This window comes from Protopterus annectens, chromosome 14.part0, assembly GCF_019279795.1.
Source record: "Protopterus annectens isolate FY-2018-M chromosome 14.part0, PAN1.0, whole genome shotgun sequence".
Classification (NCBI taxonomy): Eukaryota; Metazoa; Chordata; order Ceratodontiformes; family Protopteridae; genus Protopterus; species Protopterus annectens.
The window spans coordinates 163,800,644-163,821,221 of NC_056748.1; positions in this window are offsets into that span (position 1 = coordinate 163,800,644).

A 20,578-nucleotide genomic window follows, 5' to 3' on the forward strand; every position below is an offset into this window, starting at 1 on the left:
CTACAGGGTGTATCCTACCACCCTTCTCAGGCACTTCATTTCCATCACTTCTAGCTTCCTCAACTGCTGTGCTTTTACTGCCCAGGTTTCTGTACCATACAGTAGTATTGGTCGCACCACTGTTTTGTACAACTTAATCTTCAGCTTCTTTGGAATTCTTCTGTCATACACGACCCCTGACACTCTATGCCTAATCGCTGCAGCCCATTTGATTCTGGCTTTGACCTCCTCATTCAGACTTCCCTTTTTTTCAACTACCCCTGCCAGATACTTGCAGCTGTTAACATGTTCTTTCTCATTTCTCAGCTTCTTCTGAACTCCACCACTTGCTGCCATGACAACTGTCTCATCAATTCTCATTTTCATCCCATGCGACTTCAGTTTTGCATTTCATTTCCTTATCCTTTGCTGACGTTCCTGCTCAGAATCTGCCTGTAATGCCATATTGTCTGCTTATAAAAAATGGTGAACTGTCTCTTCTCATCTGTTTGGTAATGTAGTCCATCACCAATATAAACAGCAGTGGACATTGAACTGAACCCTGGTGCACACCCTCTCCCACTGGGAACTCCTCTGTGAGACTGAACACTGTTTGTACTTGAGTCATTAGGTCTTTGTACATAGCAATGCATAACATTCTACAAATGTTTTTGAGACTTTGAACCAACCTAGGACTGCCAAAATCAGCTTTCTTGGGACCTAGACATGTTTTTTCCAACTCTGTGAATGCCTATTTGGACTCTTTTTTCATGTCTAACTTCACAGGATCATAGGATAATAGGAAGTTACTAGGCTATTGGCCCTGAGGCCTTTATAAGCCTAGCCAAGAGTTTAGCCTCTGTATAGACAAATCAGCACCCAGTGCCTCTGTCCAGCTGGGACATGGGTGGAATCCCAGGGATGTATTTTCTATTTCCCATCCAGTTATCCAGGTGGCAGTTAAAAAGGGGTAAAGAGGTACTCTGCTTGAAGTGGAGAGGGAGTCTATTCCACAGATGGGGGGAGTCTCTGGGGACACAAATCTGTCCAGCCAACAAGTCCTACTGATGTCACAGACCAGGTTAAGGCTGTTTGTGTGGGTTATTCGAGTGGAGCTTGATTTGTGGATATGCAGCAGTCCCATCAAGGCGGGGTATGAGATCACCTTGTATGCCAGACAGAGGTCACCTGTGTGCAGACTGCATGAAACAGAGTAGAGGGTAAGAGCTTTTAGCCTAACTGTGTATGGTAGATTTTGAGGCCCTGGATTCTCCTGGTGAGGAACTTCTGTGGTCTCTCCAGCTGCTGCATGTGCTTTGTGAGGTACATGCTGAATGGAGCATTATACTCAATAATGGGCCTTATAAGGGAAGAATACAGGGATGTTATGACCTCCTTGTCCCTGAATGAGATACCCTTACTTATGAGGTGGGCTATGTAGAAAGCTTTCCATACAATGGAAGCAACATGGTGGTCAAAAGTCAGGTTGCTGTCAATCCGGGTGCCCAAATCCCTCACGACTGACTGTGTGCTTAGGATTCTGTTATTAATGTGATAATCTGTGGGAACGTCACTCTCCCCAAAAGGAAGGATAATGCATTTTTTTGTAATCAGCTTGAGGCCATGTTTCTGGCACCAGTCATTTGTTTGTGTGAGAGCCTCTTGGAGGAGGATTACCTTATTACCTTATCAAAAAAACATAATATCAAAAGGCTTTTCATCAATCTGGAAAAGTCAAAAGCTGAAAATAGCAAAAACGTGAATGAGCAAATTCTTTCCCTGAGAAAGAAACCATTTGGCCATCCTTGCGAGTTTGCCCTTTTCCTCACTGTAGTGTGATCTTGGAGCTGGTATATTTAGTTAGGGGGGTGTGGAGGGCATTGGGAGGTGTGGCGAAGCCCCCCACTTTGTTATGTTTAGATTAGTGTGTAATTGGTGGTAGGGATAGCGATTTCTTTCCTAGGGAAAGAATTCATTCATTTGCTTTTTTGCTATTTTCAGCTTTTGACTTTTCCAATCCAATGAAAAGCTGTTTGATATTACGGCTTTTTGATATGGTAATATAGACCCTTGGAGGATGCCCACGTCACTAGGGGAATTTATGACAGTGCCCAGCTTGCAGTCATCTACAGACTTGGTCAGCCATAGTCCACTGGTTTTGGCATGCAGCTCAGAAAAGTATATCCCAAATAGCAAAGGCCCCAAGACTGAACCCTGGGGTATGCCACTCGATACAGGTCTACTGCTTGAGGTGGCTTTTTATTTTATTTTGACTAGGTGGGTTCTATCAGTGACCCAGTTAGCTACCCATCTGGTAACATACGGATTGATGTCTAGTTGAGAGAGTTTATATATTATGCCAGAGTGGGGAATACTATTGAAAGCTTTGGCCAGGTAAAGGTAGGCAGTGTGCACTGACTTCCCCTCATCCATGGCTTTGGTGACTGTCTCACAAAAGTCGACCAAATTTAACAGACACGACCTCCCCTTGACAAAGCCAAACTGTGTGGGATTGAGTGCTTGGAGGTTGCCAATGTCCTTGTTAATGAGATCCATGATAATCCATTCCATGCCTTGCAGATCAGTTAGGCTGTTAAGTCTATAATTTCCCGGATTGGTGGGCACTCCACCTTTGTGTTCTCCACCTTTGTGTAAAGGGATAACAGTGGCTGACCCCACTCAGCTGGGAGGCTTTGGTTGAATAGGGCACCTAATGGTGCTGCAAGTTCCTGCCTGAGTTCATGTAGGATGCAGCCTGGGATGTTATCAGGGGGTCTATATTACTAGATCAAAACTTTAGTTAGTTGAATAACTAAAGGCCGATCTAGCAATATTGAAATCTAAAAACCGCGATGGGCCGATTTCATGCAGGGAAAGAATTCCCTTGGCAGTTATGCAGATTATGCCCTTTTCTCCAATGTAGAGCGATCTCAGAGTTGGTATATTTAGTTAGGGGGGATGAGGGGGCAAAGCCCCCCACATCAGGGGGTGTGGGGGCTGAAGCCCCTCACTTGATTTGAGTTTAAAAGTTTTTTTTTTTCATGTGGCCAAGGGAATTCTTTACCTGCATGAAATCGGCCATTTTTGGTTTTTGGATTTCGATATTGCCACATTGATCTTTAGTTATTTAACTAACTAAAGTTTCAGTCTAGTAATATAGACCCATTATCAGGTCCCATGGAAGCTGTATTTTTTGCCTTTGAAAGAGCAGCGATGATCTGATCCCTAGATATAAGGGGAAGGGGGTAGTTACTTGGAATGTCCTGATTTACTGATGGGGAGACAGAGGGGTGAATTTTTTGCTAAATCTGGCAGCCAGCAAGTTTGCTATATCTATTGCATTTGTATAAGTGGTGTCCTTGACCACCAGTTCTGAACAGATCTGGGTGCTTCCTTTGAGATTATGGACATATGTGAAGAAGGCCTTATGACTGTCTCTAGTAGATGTGGCAAATTTAGACTTGAAGTTTGCTTTGGAGGATTTCTCTTCTTAAGAATCTGCCTCACTGCAAACATTGGGTCAGTTTTGCTGCCTCCTGATCTAAATCCAAACTGCTCATCTCCCATCTTACTTTCGACTGCTCTGTGTATTCGCTTATCAATCACCCTCTCCAGAATGCTCATGCAATATAACAAGAGTTTGATACATCTGTACTGCCTACAGTTGTGACTATCCCCTTTATTTTTGAATACTGGCACTACTAGGCATATTCTAACCATCTGGGAAATGCCTTTCTCTCCACACTGCTATGAATACCTTCTGGAGCTATTTCACTGCATCTCACTCACTATTTTTATCATGTGACCTCATCTGAATCTGCACCTTTCTCTGACTTTATTTTCCTTAGTGGTGTTCTTACTTCTTCTATGCTGAGCTCCTCCTCTTCTCTCAGCATAGGCTGTATCTGGGGCAGTACAGCTTATGTGGGGTTTTCTTCATTCAGAAGCTAGTGTAAGTACTCCTTTCATCTGCTTTTGATGTCCTGTGAACTGGTGAGCAAGTTATTGCTGGCATCCATTATGAAGGGCATCCGACTATCTTATTTATAGGGTCTATATTAGATTAACGAAGTTTCAGAACTTCGAATACCATATGGTCGACACCATATGATCGAAGTTCTGAAAATTTGAAAATCTAAAAGGAAAGTAAACTAAAAGTATTTTAGCAGGGGGGAAAACCCCCTGCACCCCCACACCCCCCGCTACTTAAATATACCAACTCTGAGATGGCAGTTTTAACAGAGAATGGCACGGAAAGGGAAGATTTTCCTTTCCTATGCTGTAGTGCGATCTTGGAGGGGTGTGGGGTGTGCAGAGGGGTTTGCCCCCTCCCCCTGCTTAAAGCACTTACTTTTGTTTTTTTTTTTTTTAGATTTTCGATGTTTCAGAACTTCGATCATATGGTGTCGAGCATATAGTATTCGAAGTTCTGAAACTTCGTTAATCTTATATAGGCCCTAACCTTATTTATCTTTTTGTCTTTATATTTTCTTTGTGCCATCTACTGATTTACTTTCTAGTTGCTTGTAGAGTTCTTCTGATGCCTTGCTCTTTGCTATTACAACTGCTCTCTTAGCTTGTTTGTTAGCCAACCAGTATTCCAACATACAAACTCCAAACAGGTATTGCCCAGAGGTCATGCCTGAAACTTGTACCTGGTGAATGGGAGTCAAAGACCTTAACCATTATGACAACTGGTCTCTTGAAACAAATTAAATAGAAGTAAATGGAAATTGTGGGAGCAATACACGCATAATAAAATTCAGTTGAAGGAGGAGTGAGGTTTAAGGGAAGCCAGGAATTCAGCAACTTTTTGTAATGTTGGACTGATAACAGTAGCAAAGAAAATATATGTGATGCATCGTGTACTTAAATGGAAAAATGTTAAAATGGTTAGTTTTCTTTTTCTGGTAATGTATGTTTGCCTGTGTCTAACGTGATAATTTTAATAAAGGTGTTTTAATAAAAGATGCCCCTTGAATGGCCTCCTCATTTATAATTAGGAACATATTCTCAAATTTATATATTTCTGAATTCTTCAGTTTCTGATTATACGAAATATATGCATTCATAAATCTTTCATCATCTTCTTTTGGCTGTTCCCGTTAGGGGTCGCCACAGCGGATCACCTGTTTCCATTTCTTTCTGTCCTCTGCATCTTGCTCTGTCACACCAACAACCTACATGTCCTTTCTCACCACATCCATATACCTTATCTTAGGCCTTCCTCTTTTCCTGTTACCTGGTAGCTTCATCCTTAGCATCTTTTCCGAATATACTCAGCATCCCTCCTCAGCACATGTCCAAACCAATGTAACCTTGCCCCTCTGGCTTTGTTTCCAAACCTTCCAACCTGGGCTGACCCTCTAATATACTTATTCCTCATCCTGTCCACCCTTGTCACACCCAGCGCAAACCTTAACATCTTTAACTCTGCCACATCCAGCTCTAACTCCTGCCTTTTTGTCAATGCCACTGTCTCCAACCCGTATAACATAGCTGGTCTCACTACCCTCTTGTAGACCTTCTCTTTCACTCTTACTGGTACTCGTCTGTCACAAATCACTCCTGACACTCTTCTCCACCCACTCCATCCTGCCTGTACTCTCTTCTTCACTTCTCTTCCACACTCACCATTACTCTGAACTGTTGATCCCAAGTATTTAAACTCATCCACCTTCACCACCTCTACTCCCTGCATCCTCACCATTCCTCTATCCTCCCTCTCATTCACACACATATATTCTGTTTTAGTCCTGCTGACCTTCATTCCTCTTCTCTCTAGAGCATATCTCCATCTCTCCAGGGTCTCCTCCACCTGTTCCCTACTCTCACTACAGATCACAATGTCATCTGCAAACATCATAGTCCATGGGGACTCCTGTCTGATCTCGTCTGTCAACCTGTCCATCACCATTGCAAATAAGAAAGGGCTCATAGCTGATACTTGATGTAATCCCACCTCCACCTTAAACGCATCTGTCACTCCCATCGCAGACCTCACCACTGTCACACAACCCTCGTACATCTCTTGTACCACTCTTACATACTTCTCTGCCACTCCCGACTTCCTCATGCAATACCACAACTCCTCTCTAGGCACCCTGTCATATACTTTCTCTAAGTCTACAAAAACACAATGCAACTCCTTTTGACCTTCTCTGTACTTCTCCATCAACAGTCTCAGAGCAAACATCGCATCTGTAGTGCTCTTTCCCGGCATGAAACCATACTGCTGATCACTGATCATCACCTCCCTTCTTAACCTAGCTTTCACTACTCTTTCCCATAACTTCATGCTGTGACTGATCAATTTAATCCCTCTGTAGTTACTACAGCTCTGCACATCACCCTTATTCTTAAAAATTGGTACCAAAACCCTTTTTCTCCATTCCTCAGGCATCCTCCCACTTTCCAAGATTTCATTAAACAATCCAGTTAAAAACTCCACTGCCATTTCACCTAAACACCTCCATGCTTCCACAGGTATGTCATCTGGACCAACAGCCTTTCCATTCTTCATCATCTTCATAGCTATCCTTACTTCCTCCTTGCTAATCCATTGCACTTCATGATTCACAATCCCCACATCATCCAACCTTCTCTCCCTCTCAGTCTCTTCATTCATCAACCCCTCAAAGTACTCTTTCCATCTCCTCAACACACTCTCCTCGCTTGTGAATATGTTTCCCTCATTATCCTTTATCACCTTTACCTGCTGCACATCTTTCCTAGCTCGATCCCTCTGTCTAGCCAGTCAGTATAGGTCCTTTTCTCCCTCCTTAGTGTCCAACCTTTCATACAACTCTTCATATGCCTTATCCTTAGCCACCTCTCTCTTTGCCATGCACCTCATCTCCTTATACTCATGTCTACTTTCTTCATCTCTCTGACAATCCCACTTCTTCTTTGCCAACCTCTTTCTCTGTATACTCTCCTGTACTTCCTCATTCCACCACCATGTCTCCTTGTCGACCTTCCTCTGTCCAGATGTCATACCAAGCACCTTTCTAGCAGTCTCCCTTACTAGCACTGCTGTAGTTACCCAGTTATTTGGTAACTCTTCACTGCCACCCAATGCCTGTCTTAACTCATCCCTGAACTCCACCTCACAATTACCCTTTTTCAATTTCCACTATTTGATCCTTGGTGCTGCCCTCACACTCCTCCTCCTCTTCTTGATCACCGTCATGCTACAAACCACCATCCTATGCTGCCTAACTACACTTTTCCCGGTCACCACTTTATAGTCTCCAATCACCTTCAAACTGGCCCTCCTACATAAGATATAATCCATCTGTGTGCATCTTCCTCCACTCTTGTATGTCATTCTGTGCTCCTCCCTCTTGTTAAAATATGTATTCACCACAGCCATGTCCATCCTTTTCGCAAAATCCACTACCATCTGACCTTCTGCATTCCTTTGTTTAACACCATGCCTACCCATCACTTCCTCATCCCCTCTGTTCCCTTCACCAGCATGCCCATTGAAATCTGCTCCAATCACCACTCTCTCACCCTTGGGTACAGTCATCACCACTTCATCCAACTCACAAAATATTTCTTTCTCATTCATCGCACACCCAACTTGTGGAGCATATGCACTAACAGCATTCATCATTATACCATCAATTTCCAGCTTCATAAACATCACTCTATCTGACACTCTTTTCACCTCCAAAACACTCTTAGCACACTGTTCCTTCAGGATAACTCCTACGCTATTTCTTCTCCCATCCACACCATGATAAAACAATTTCAACCCACCTCCGATACACCTAGCCTTACTCCCCTTCCATCTGGTCTCTTGCACACACAATATACCAACCTTCCTTCTGTCCATCATATCGGCTAGCTCTCTCCCTATACCAGTCATACTGCCAACATTCAAAGTTCCGACCCTCACTACCACAGTCGTAGCCTTTACCTGCCTTCGGGCATGCCTTCCCCCTCTTCTCCTCCTTCGGCAAACAGTAGCCCAATTTCTGCCAGCACCCTGTTGGCTTACAGTACTGGTGGCAGTCGTTGTTAACCCAGGCCTCGACCGATCCGGTATGTAAATAAATCTCTTTACAGAACTCATATTAGTCTTTATATTGTGAGGTATTTTGTTCGTTGTCTGCTATTTAGTGTAGAAAACAGAAGTAATCCAGAAAGCTTGTGTTAGGTGTGGTATCCCACCAGTGATCCAGAAGGTGACAAGACTAACAAGAAACAGAGTACAAAGCATTAGTCCAGATAAATTCATTTTGGCTAGCAGATCTGGGAGACTCTTTCTCACAAATGCCCTCCCTGTGAAATAAATAAAGACGCCTTGTTGAAGTTTCTTGTAGTTTATTCAGTTAAGCAGGTTGACAGATAAGTATTCTCATTCTAATGTGCACTCATTCATCTACTTACTTAACCGAATAAACTACTTAAAACTTCAACAGGCATCTTTATTCCTATTTAGTACAGAAGTTAAGACAGCAAGCTGTAATAAACGTTATGCAGCTGTAGAGCTGATTCTTACAGTCTCCGTTTAAATACAATGTGACTCTGAGTAAGTCATTTTATCGGAGCAAAAATGTTGGTTATCACTAAAGAGAGACATTTAAGCAGTTTACCTCACATGATGAAGAACATAAATAAATCAATAAATGGAAATACAAGTTAAAACCATCATGCCGCCAGGGTAACCATTTGAAATGTCAGGACCTGTTAGAGTGAGACCCAAATCGCGGAAACTGAATGGACAAAAGGTCAGTCTGACGTACGCTAAGCCCGAGATGTCATTGCAATCGCGGAATTGGTATATATACGTTCATGGGATGTTTTAAAGAGAGTGGCTGTTTTCAAAATTCACTGTTCTCCTATGTTTTTTGTTCTTTTTTCAGCTTGCTGGCACTCAGCATCATACCTCTCAACCTCTTATCCCAAGAAATCTGGATGAAGCCTGGCATAATAGGAGAACAAAGGCTGTAAAATAGGGACAGATTTTAAATATTACTCTTATAAACTTAAAAAGTAGCTAGAATAACAAGATTTATGTTAAAATGCATTTTCTAAAGGATATGAAGTCTGAAACTCAAATGTATGTCATTATTTAGTGATTTAATTCCTCAGATCATCCCAGTGCTTTGCCAGAAAACCACAAGTTTTATGAGGAACAGACCAGAATTTTGAGGCAAAAATCTGGACATGCTGGGAAAATCTGGACAGTTGAGAGGTATGCTCGGCATTTCGAGTGTAGACGTTTCAGTAGGGAGTTCTGCATATTAACTTCCACTAGTAGTTCACTGCACTAGTATAAAAAGAGAAAGGTTAATAGAATGATTTATTAGTACAATGCAGCAAAAATGACATTCTGTAAAAAATAAACTGAGACATATTAATTATCGTGTACAGACATTTTGTCAGTGGCATTAAGATTGAACTAAGCACTACAGGAGGTTAAATGTACAAATGAACTCCAAAGACAAAAAAAAAACAAACAAAAAAACAAAAAACAAAGTCATAAGGAAATCAGAAAGAAATTTGATGAAAAAAAAATATATATATATATATATATATATATATATATATATATATATATATATATATATATATATATCTATATACATGGGTCTACTTTGTTTCATTGAATCTCATTTTTCTGAATTTCATTTCACCCTGACCGCATCGCTGAAAACACAAATTACTGAAAACTCATGCCACTGAATCTCATTTCACTGATCTGCACTTAGTATATATGGCACTGTGTAGAGTACTGTAAGGCAAGTAAAAGGTATATGCCCTTTTCCCCCACTGTAGTGCGATCCTGGAGTTAGTGTATATATAGTTAGGGGTGTGTGGAGGCTCAGCCTCCCCACATTGGGGGTGTGTGTGGGGCATAGTCTCCCACCTTGTTTGTTTTATACTGTATTTTACCAAAAACTTCAAAACAATACATTTTAAACAATAGACATACATAGCTGCAACACCAGTGACTAACTCTCTCCAGAAGACAATATGTACTCAAACTAAGTGGGGGGCTACACCCCCCCACACCCTCGCTAACTATATATACTAACCCCCCCACTACAGTGGGGAAAAGAGCATATACCTTTTACTTGCCTTACAGTACTCTACACAGTGCCATATATACTAAGTGCAGTTCAGTGAAATGAGATTCAGTGAAATGAGTTTTCAGTAATTTGAGTTTTCACCGAAGTGGTCAGCGTGAAATGAAATTCAGTGAAATGAGATTCAACAAAACAAAGTAGACCCATATATATATATATATATATATATATATATATATATATATATATATATATATTCTTCTTCTTTCGGCTTTTCCCAGTTAGGGGTTGTCACAGCGGATCACCTGTCCTCTCATGATTGGCAGTGGAGTTTTACAGCGTCGAGTTGCCAGCCTGGTGCCCAACCTTCCACAGAAGGCACACACACGCACACACTCATACCTAGGGACAATTTGGAGTGTCCAATCCACCTACAGCATGTCTTTGGGATGTGGGAGGAAACCGGAGCACCTGGAGGAAACCCACGCGACCACAGGGAGGACATGCAGACTCCGCACAGAAGGCACCCCAGCTGAGGATTGAACCGGAGAACCTCTTGCTGTGAGGCGACAATGCTAACCACTGCACCTCCGTGGCCACCTATATATATATATATATATATATATATATATACACTGAAACAAATATGTAATCAAATAAAATTCTGTATTTGCTCCACTGCTATAACAGTGTAAATAAATATGAAAGTGCCTCATCAGACCATATGAAGATTTAACACTGTAGCATATCTGCCAATATGTCTAAAATACAGGTACTAGGATGAGATAATCTGGCATCCAAATAACTCATAAAACTACTGATTACATTTCTAATACACAGTGTTGCAGTATATGGATTTTTTTCTGCAACCCCATAACTGCAGAACTTTGTAGCTTTATCATTGTTTTAATGCACTAATTCCCAATTTGTAAGAAAATTCCCTGAGGTCTGTTGCTTCTGGATGTTTTCATTGGGTTGCATTTGCTCTGGTGTTTTTTGCTTGAACATTATTTCCTGTAATTGCCTGGAATGCTACTTTATGTTCTGGAATTGCATTGACCGTGAAAAAGAGCAGAATAGAAAATTAACATTAAAATGAATTTCGCTTTTTTATCAGTGCATTCTTAGTATTAGTATATTTAAGTAAGGGGGATGTAAGATGCAGGTAGGGTGCTTGCTGCCTTACAATTTTTTTTTTGTACTTTTTAGGTGGCTGATGGTTCACTTATTTTGGATATATGTTGCATTCTTGAGCTCTTACCTGCATGCATTTTACACAGAAGGTGGTTTAGTTTCAGTGGAAGCAAGGAACAGCTATCCATATATAAAGGTCCCTTGTCATGTGGCTCCTGAGTTATAACTGTACGTACCTTATTAACAGTGTGTTGGATAAAGTACAGGAGACACAACTGGGTACTAACAACAGGTCACAGGACTAAGCCAAAAGCTGCAGTGGATCTCATATCATCCAAAATGCACCACCACCTCTGTCCATGCACTCCTTGGAATGACCCCTGCACTAGGGCAATATACTCATAATAATGTCTCTGGATCATTTATGGATTCATTGTGCTTCCATTCATTGTGGATGTCCAACCTAAATGGCCTAAAGTAATATAACTGGAGGTAGCAATGTCTGAAAAAACAACTGAGTATTAAGAAGAGTGCTTGTAAGGAATGGATTACTAGAATAAATTGTCAGTGGCACTACCCCTAGTAATATCTGAGGGTATTTATGAAAGGAAATCTAATTATGAGTTCCATCTGTACCTCACTCCATCCGTCTGTCCATCCATCCTTACTTTACGAGTCATGCCTGACTTCTATAGCAATACCATGAAGAGATGCATCCATTCACAGAGATTACCAGCTAAGTATGAAATGGAAGTAGGCTGCCAGGATTTTCTTCTGTATCAGAGACATACTGCATGCACACCTAGAGGCAATTTAGAAACACCAGTTCACCCACCATATGTGTTTAGAAGGTGGGACGAAACCAGAGCATCTGGAAAAAAATCTACACGGACACATGGAGGACATACAGACTCCACACAAAAAGTTCCTCAGTTGAGAATTGAACAGCACCCACAACTGAATGGCTGAAAGATTGTTACAAATGTTTATAAGCGTCTTGAAAACAACAAGCCTGAGAGATAAGCAGTAATTGTTTCACCTACCATAATATATCCATGCAAAGAAGAATTTCCAACCAGCAATCCTTATTCTAAAAATAATATGATGCTGTCCAGATTTGTAGAGTCTAGAAATGTGCTGGACGAATAGAATAGTGAATGGAGGAACAAGTGTGTGAATGTGGACTTGATTGAAACTGGCTGTTCCGTCAGTTGTGGTGCATGTGGGGAATCACCTTTCTGCCAAGTAGCAGTAACCGTGGAGCAGATTACATAAAGTAAGAGGGTGTAGGGGCAGATCCCCAGGGTGCATGGGCAGATCCCCATGCATGGGATGTGGAGGATTTTACATGACTTAAAAGGCATAGCTTAAATGCCATTTCAGCATTCTTTTATCATTAAAATGACATTCATATTACTTTCATTTGCACTGGTTCCCTAGGCCAATGTCCAGGTGAGTAAATAGTACGCAGTTTCAATGTATGACTACCAGGCTGCTGGGAAGTGTTTAATGGTGGCTTAGAGATATTGACCAGAGACTACAGGACAGACAAGTGGTAGTTGGTACAAAATATTTCAAGGGAGGGTCCCTTAAGTACACTGTCAACACTGAGCGGCAGTGAGAATGGGAGTAAATGGTAGGTGGGAAGAAGGGGAAATCAGCTTCTGCTTTGGTGACATCTTCTACTGGGTGGGCAGCCACCTACACAATGAGAGAAGCCAGCCGTTACTGCACTGCTAATGCAGCACTGCATAGCAAGCTGCATTCCATTCTCTAAGTAGAAACAGTAACAGAGCTGTGAATCAGCCATGGGGGTGGGAGGTAGGATACCTTATAAGATGATCAAAAGCCTGACTTACTTCCTACCACCTGACTGTCATCTCCTGGGGAAAGCAAGGACTGGAGGCCTCTCACTCCATGTGTGGATGTCTGAATATTATGAATAGGGCTTAGGGTTGGCAAAGTGGTTAAGGTGTTTACTTCAAAAGATCAAGGTTCAGAGTTTGATTCTCACTTTTGGTCAATATCTGGTTATTGACTATGCTTGTGATAGTCTACAGATTGACTAGTATTTACCTAAGAACCTATCAGCAACAGTAGAAATAAATGAAGGGTTAAAAAAAAGGATCTTTGTCAGACCAAATCTTCAGCCAGATAATTAGGAATGACCAAGACTGATTTGCAGCACATGTAACTGTTGGTTGCACACTCCAGGAATGATGACTAACCAGAGCCATGAACCAAGAAGCGTGACTAATTATGGACAATTCTGTTTCCATAGTGTCTCCACTGGAAACCACCCTAAAACTCCTATTCAGATTGATGATTCAGGCCCTGTAGTACCACTGAGATGCAATTCTGAATGCCCAAGGAAGCAGAAACACTCTCAGAAGGTAAATGTTAAACTGGGTGGGATAGAAGTACTTCAAAGCAGAAAAGCACCGAATAATAAAAAAATATTTTAAGGTACGAAAAATAGCTGTGACATTTGTGTCAGTAAACATGCACTGCACTTATGACTTATGACAGAATTGTTAAGCAGTGGACATATTAATCATGCTTTGAATATGACAATTAGCTGGGATTCATGGACCTTGTTTCAAAGACAATAATTCCAGCCCAGCAAGTGTTATGTGTGTTTGAAGAACATACGAAAACGCATTAGTAAGTAATTAACTTTCTCTCATTGATGCGTTCCTTCCTTTTTATTTAGATAAGATGTTAAAATGGAGCAGTTAGATCCATATAAATCAGCAAATGTAGTAGTGTAATTGTGTAACAGCAGGGGTGTCATTTGTGAATCACACGTCTATGGGGAAAGCAAATACCCTATGTGAATTAGCACACCTTACTCATTCACTCAAGAATAAAAGCTACTGGGAACACTCTTTTATATTTGTGATCTATATATATGTAACTAGAGCCCCCTTCTCCTGAAAAAAAAGTATAGGGCAGCTGGAGGACTAATTCCTTCAGCGTGGAACCAAATACCATCTAATCAGCAGTAACTCATAAAGTATATAGCAGTCCAAAAATGTACGGTTTACTTCTGTAGTATTTATGCTTTAACCCTTTATAATGTTTCTACATAAATTTGAATTTAACTACCTCCTTTACTGAGTTTACATGTTCTGAATTGCGGATATTCTTATATGATATTATAAAGAATATATTTTATATTACAATATAGCACTTTAATGACTTTGGGCTTGAACTGTAAGCTGAATTGGAAATATTTAATTTGATTGTTTTATTGGATAATTAATTAATTGCTGCTTTGGTGATTTTATAAATTGTGTTTTTTGAAGTTGCTTGTTACTCCTTGAAGGCTGTTAAGCTGAGGCACTAGACAGATTAATAAAAACATTTTTTTAGGACAGCAGCCTGCTGTTATTGCTTTTATTTCTTGTTTTTGCTGTCATTGTTATGGTTATATGATATGTCTGTAAAGTGTATATTCTACTCTTTCTTGTGCATATTGTGTTATCTCCCAAATTGCTGGCTTGTCACTGGCCCAGATCAAAGCTGAAAAGTGTACTTGGATCAGTCCACCTTTCCTATTAACAAATTCAAAGTACAAATAAATAAATCACTTAACATTTTTTTCATGCATTCTGTCATTACCTACATTATCTATTTCAGGGTCATAAGGATGCTGGATCTTATCACACCTCTCAGATTTCAGTAGGCAGAGAAACTAATCCTTAATTGGATGCCAGCCTGTGATTGTTTTTGCCACAATAACCCCAATAGCTGGTTTGCACAGCTAGAGCTGGAAATCAGTATGTGGATTGCTGGGGTGATTCCACACCACCCTTACTTATACATACTATCTATAAAATTGTATACCTTTAGGGAAAAAGTGAATACTCATTCTGAAGGCTGATTGACCTTGGCATTTTCTAATAACCATTACTTACTGTTCCTGGGTCAAGGCTGGGTATTAAGCATGCATTCACTTCCTGAATGGTTGACTTGTGTGGCATTTACTGGTGCACATGTTAGGAGCTTTTCTCTTAAAATATCTTCATACAACATAAACAACTGGTTCCCACAATCAGCTGCAAGCAGTGGTTAGAAAAGGCTCTAGGTCAACAGAGACTAGTTAGAAGACCTGGAAGTTGACTGGGGAGAGCACATTAGTTCAAGGAATTACTCAGAGCTCTAGCACCTCAAGTAGAAGAAATAGGTTGAGTTGAAGAAGAATGGCAGTGCCTCAAAAATCGCATGTGAAGAGTACAGAACAGATATGCGGCTGAGCCAGAAATGGAAATAAGGTGCATAAGAAAAGCTGGTGGTTCATAAGTTCATTTGAAGTTACTAGGTTAGCGGCCCTAGAGCCTTTACAAGCCTGGCCATGTTTATATGTTCACAGGTTCATCGGAGGTTACTAGGCTAGTAGCCTTAGAGCCTTTACAAGCCTGGCCATGTTAATAGGTTCACAGGTTCATTGGATGTTACTGGGCTAGTAGCCCTAGAGCCTTTACAAGCCTGGCCATGTTAATAGGTTCACAGGTTCATAGGAGGTTACAAGGCTAGTAGCCCTAGAGCCTTTACAAGCCTGGCCATGTTAATAGGTTCACAGGTTCATAGGAGGTTACTAGGCTAGTAACCATAGAGCCTTTACAAGCCTGGCCATGTTAATAGGTTCACAGGTTCATAGGTGGTCAGCAGGCTAGTTGCCCTAGAGCCTTTACAAGCCTGGCCATGTTAATAGGTTCACAGTTTCATAGGAGGTAATAGGCTAGTAGCCCTAGAGCCTTTACAAGCCTGGTCATGTGAATAGGTTCACAGGTTCACAGGAGGTTACTAGGCTTGTAGCCCTTGAGCCTTTAGAAGCCTAGACATGTTACTAGGTTCACAGGTTCATAGAAAGTTACTAGGCTAGTAGCCCTAGTGCCTTTACAAGGTTTGTCATGTTAATAGGTTCACAAGTTTATAGGGGGTTACTAGGGTAGTAGCCCTAGAGCCTTTACAAGCCTGGTCATGTTAATAGGTTCACTGGTTCACAGGAGGTTACTAGGCTAGTAGCCCTAGAGCCTTTACAAGCTTGGCCTTGTTAATAGGTTTGCAGGTTCATAGGAGGTTACTAGGCTAGTAGCCCTATAGCCTTTACAAGCCTGACCATGTTAGTAGGTTCACAGGTTCATAGGAGGTTACTAGGTTAGTAGCCCTAGAGCCTTTACAAGCCTGGCCATTTTAATAGGGTCACAGGAAGTTACTATGCTAGTAGCCCTAGTCCCTTTACAAGCCTGGCCATGTTAATAGGTTCACAGGTTCATAGGAGGTTACTAGGCTAGTAGTCCTTGTGAATTTACAAGTTTGGCCATGTTAATAGGTTGGCAGTCTCATAGGAGGTTACTAGGCTAGTAGCCCTAGAGCCTTTACAAGCCTGGCCATGTTAATAGGTTCACAGGTTCATAGGAGGTTACTAGGCTAGTAGTCCTTGTGAATTTACAAGTTTGGCCATGTTAATAGGTTGGCAGTCTCATAGGAGGTTACTAGGCTAGTAGCCCTAGAGCCTTTACAAGCCTGATCATGTTAATAGGTTTGTAGGTTCATGAGAGGTTAGTAGGCTAGCAGCCCTAGAGCGTTTACAAGCCTGGCCAAGTTAATAGGTTCACAGGTTCATAGGAGGTTACTAGGCTAGTAGCCCTAAAGCCTTTACAAGCCTGGCCATGTTAATACGATTGTAGATTCATAGGAGGTTACTAGGCTAGTAGCCCTAAAGCCTTTACAATAATGGCCCTGTTAATAGGTTCATAGGTACACAGGAGGTTACTAGGCTAGTAGCCCTAGAGCCTTTACAAGCCTGGCCATGTTAATAGGTTCACAGGTTCATAGGAGGTTATTAGGCTAGTAGCCCTAGAGCCTTTACAAGCCTGGCCATGTTAATAGGTCCCCAGGTTCATAGGAGGTTACAAACCTAGTAGCCCTAGAGCCTTTACAAGCCTGGCCATGTTAATAGGTCCCCAGGTTCATAGGAGGTTACAAACCTAGTAGCCCTAGAGCCTTTACAGGCCTGGCCATGTTAATAGATTCACAGGTTCATAAGCAGTTACTAAGCTTGTAGTCCTATTGTCTTTACATGCCGGGCCATGTTAATAGATTCACATGTTCATAGGAGGTTACTAGGCAAGTAGTCCTAGAGCCTTTACAAGCCTGGCCATGTTAATAGGTTCACAGGTTCATAGGAGGATACTAGGTTAGTAGCCCTACAGCCTATACAAGCCTGGTCATGTTAACAGGTTCACAGGTAAATAGGAGGTTACTAGGCTAGTAGACCTAGAGCCATTACAAGCCTGGCCATGTTAATAGGTTCACAGGAGGTTACTAGGCTAGTAACCCTAGAGCCTTTACAAGCCTGGCCATGTTAATAGGTTCACAGGTTCACATGAGGTTACTAGGCTAGTAGCCCTAGAGCTTTTGCTAGCCTGGTCATGTTAATAGGTTCACATGTTCATATGAGGCTACTAGGCTAGTAGCATTAGAGCCTTTACAAGCCTGGCCATGTTAATAGGTTCACAGGTTCATAGGAGGTTACTAGGCTAGTAGCCCTAGAGCCTTTACAAACCTAGCCATGTTAATAGGTTCACAGGTTCACAGGAGGTTACTAGGCTAGTAACCCTAGAGCCTTTACAAGCCTGGCCATGTTAATAGGTTCACAGGTTCACATGAGGTTACTAGGCTAGTAGACCTAGAGCCATTACAAGCCTGGCCATGTTAATAGGTTCACAGGTTCACAGGAGGTTACTAGGCTAGTAACCCTAGAGCCTTTACAAGCCTGGCCATGTTAATAGGTTCACAGGTTCACATGAGGTTACTAGGCTAGTAGCCCTAGAGCTTTTGCTAGCCTGGTCATGTTAATAGGTTCACATGTTCATATGAGGCTACTAGGCTAGTAGCCCTTGAGCCTTTACAAGCCTGGCCATGTTAATAGGTTCACAGTTTCATAGGAGGTAATAGGCTCGTAGCCCTGGAGCCTTTACAAGCCTGGTCATGTTAATATGTTCACAGGTTCACAGGAGGTTACTAGGCTTGTAGCCCTTGAGCCTTTAGAAGCCTAGCCATGCTAATAGTTTCACAGGTTCATAGGAGGTTACTAGGTTAGTAGCCCTAGTGCCTTTACAAGGTTTGTCATGTTAATAGGTTCACAAGTTTATAGGAGGTTACTAGGCTAGTAGCCCTAGAGCCTTTACAAGCCTGGTCATGTTAATAGATTCACTGCTTCATAGGAGGTTACTAGGCTAGTAGCCCTAGAGCCTTTACAAGCTTGGCCTTGTTAATAGGTTTGCAGGTTCATAGGAGTTTACTAGGCTAGTAGCCCTAGAGCCTTTACAAGCCTTACCATGTTAGTAGGTTCACACATTTATAGGAGGTTACTAGGCTTGTAGCCATATAGCCTTTACAAGCCTGGCCATGTTAATAGGTTCACAGGTTCATATGAGGTTACTAGGCTAGTAGCCCTAGAGCCTTTACAAGCCTGGCCATTTTAATAGGTTCACATGTTCATAGGAGGTTACTAGGCTAGAAGCCCTAGAGCCTTTACAAGCCTGGTCATGTTAATAGGTTTGCAGGTTCATGAGAGATTACTAGGCTAGTAGCCCTAGAGCATTTACAAGCTTGGCCAAGTTAATAGGTTCACAGGTTCATAGGAGGTTACTAGGCTAGTAGCCCTAAAGCCTTTACAAGCCTGGCCATGTTAATACGATCAATGGTTCATAGGAGGTTACTAGGCTAGCAGCCCCAGAGCCTTTACAAGCCTGGCCATGTTAATAGGTTCATAGGTTCATTTGAGGTTATTAGGCTAGTAGCCCTAGAGCCTTTACAGGCCTGACCCTGTTAATAGGTTCATAGGTTCACAGGAGATTATTAGGCTAGTAGCTCTAGAGCCTTTACAAGGTTTGTCATGTTAATAGGTTCACAAGTTTATAAGAGGTTACTAGGCTAGTAGCCCTAGAGCCTTTACAAGCCTGGTCATGTTAATAGGTTCACTGGTTCATAGGAGGTTACTAGGCTAGTAGCCCTAGAGCCTTTACAAGCTTGGCCTTGTAAATAGGTTCGCAGGTTCATAGGAGGTTACTAGGCTAGTAGCCCTAGAGCCTTTACAAGCCTTACCATGTTAGTAGGTTCACACATTCATAGGAGTTTACTAGGCTTGTAGCCTATAGCCGTTACAAGCCTGGCCATGTTAATAGGTTCACAGGTTCATAGGAGGTTATTAGGCTAGCAGCCCTAGAGCCTTTACAAGCCTGGTCATGTTAATAGGTTTGCAGGTTCATGAGAGATTACTAGGCTAGTAGCCCTAGAGCATTTACAAGCTTGGCCAAGTTAATAGGTTCACAGGTTCATAGGAGGTTACTAGGCTAGTAGCCCTAAAGCCTTTACAAGCCTGGCCATGTTAATACGATCAATGGTTCATAGGAGGTTACTAGGCTAGCAGCCCCAGAGCCTTTACAAGCCTGGCCATGTTAATAGGTTCATAGGTTCATTTGAGGTTATTAGGCTAGTAGCCCTAGAGCCTTTACAGGCCTGGCCCTGTTAATAGGTTCATAGGTTCACAGGAGATTATTAGGCTAGTAGCCCTAGAGCCTTTACAAGGTTTGTCATGTTAATAGGTTCACAAGTTTATAAGAGGTTACTAGGCTAGTAGCCCTAGAGCCTTTACAAGCCTGGTCATGTTAATAGGTTCACTGGTTCATAGGAGGTTACTAGGCTAGTAGCCCTAGAGCCTTTGCAAGCTTGGCCTTGTAAATAGGTTCGCAGGTTCATAGGAGGTTACTAGGCTAGTAGCCCTAGAGCCTTTACAAGCCTTACCATGTTAGTAGGTTCACACATTCATAGGAGTTTACTAGGCTTGTAGCCTATAGCCTTTACAAGCCTGGCCATGTTAATAGGTTCACAGGTTCATAGGAGGTTACTAGGCTAGTAGCCCTAGAGCCTTACCAAGCCTGGCCATTTTAATAGGTTCACATGTTCATAGGAGGTTACTAGGCTAGAAGCCCTAAAGCCTTTACAAGCCTTGCCATGTTAATAGGTTCACAGGAGGTTACTGTGCTAGTAGCCCTAGTGCCTTTACAAGCCTGGCTATGTTAATAGGTTCACAGGTTCATAGGAGGCTACTAGGCTTGTAGCCCCTGTGAATTTACAAGTCTGGCCATGTTAATAGGTTTGCAGGTTCATAGGAGGTTACTAGGCTAGTAGCCCTAGAGCATTTACAAGCCTGGCCAAGTTAATAGGTTCACAGGTTCATAGGAGGTTGCTAGGCTAGTAACCATAAAGCCTTTACAAGCCTGGCCATGTTAATACGATCAATGGTTCATAGGAGGTTACTAGGCTAGCAGCCCTAGAGCCTTTACAAGCCTGGCCATGTTAATAGGTTCATAGGTTCACAGGAGATTACTAGGCTTGTAGCCCTGGAG